Consider the following 1,281-nt stretch of genomic DNA (forward strand, 5'->3'; position numbering starts at 1 on the left):
TTCTTTGGCCACCAAGAGGTGAAAGAAATCTGTCCTCTGGTGGGCCCACTGGTCCACTATGTGAAAGGGAGACTCGGCTGGAAGAGGTGGATCCATTTCTTGCTGCTCCAATGGATGCAGTTCTACTATGGCCACAGAACATTCCTTACTTCTCCATATCAGGGTATTCCTAGTCACCACTGAGGCTGAAGGCTAGGTGACAAATGCTTGTAAAAACACCATGCCAAGGAAAAATCCAAGGTCAGAGGTTAGATAGTGAAAAACAGCACCAAGTACAATGTATCTGCCAGTGTTCGTGATATAGTGTGGATTGCATGCAGGAAAGATATGAAGTTTGTTGTCTTGAGAAATGTGGACCAAGTGAGGGACAAGGAGATGTTGTTGTGTTGGAAGCTTGTGGAGGTCAAGCTTGGTGGGATCACAATCCGTCTCCACAAGCACTACCCAAGTGATCAGGGGACCTGAAGGCCTCTTCTGGATGTTTTGGCACATACTTACACAGACCTATATACAGATACATAAATAAAAATAACATAAACTTTTAAAAGTTTCAAAAGGTGTGCAAACTACTAAAGCTAAGAGCATAGCCATCTCCATGACCAACTGACTTCATCTGTCTCTTTTCTCCTTTAAGTACCAAACAGAAGAAAGCCAGTTGCTTTAACACTTCAACTATCTATTTTATTTGTGTGTGTGTGTGTGTGTGTGTGTTTGTGTATGCATGTACACACACATGTGCCACAATACATGGGTGGAAGTCAGAGGACAACTGGGGTAAGTCAGTTCTCTCTCCAACCATGTGGGTTTAAGAGCCAGAGCTCAGGTTTTCAGCCTTGGCAGCAAGTGTTTCTACACACCGAGCCCTTTCACTGATCCTGTTTTAATATTTTAAAATTAAATTTCTTCATGTATCTTAGCTTTGACAGACCAAGAACTGTTGGCATAAAAAATACTTCCACAATAGCCCAAAATGGAGTATAACGAAGTTTATTTATCTGGGGTTAAATCACAGAAAGAGTAGCGATCCGCACACCCCTATGTGCGCTGCAAACTGGAACAGAATCCAGCAGCCGAGAGGTCCACACACACTTTTCATCTGCTTTCTAGTACATGAGAGCACGCCCAGGGGCGGGGGGCAGTATCTGAAAGGCTATTGACTGAAGGAGTTCTCACAGCTAAGGACATCCCTGCAAATCAGCAAACCATACATAGGGAACCCTGACTGCCCATTGGACTGGAGAGGGAGGGGGAGAGGAGTGGGGGGAGGGGGAGAAGGGTTGG

Source organism: Microtus ochrogaster, chromosome 16 (assembly GCF_000317375.1).
Source record: "Microtus ochrogaster isolate Prairie Vole_2 chromosome 16, MicOch1.0, whole genome shotgun sequence".
Taxonomy (NCBI): domain Eukaryota; kingdom Metazoa; phylum Chordata; class Mammalia; order Rodentia; family Cricetidae; genus Microtus; species Microtus ochrogaster.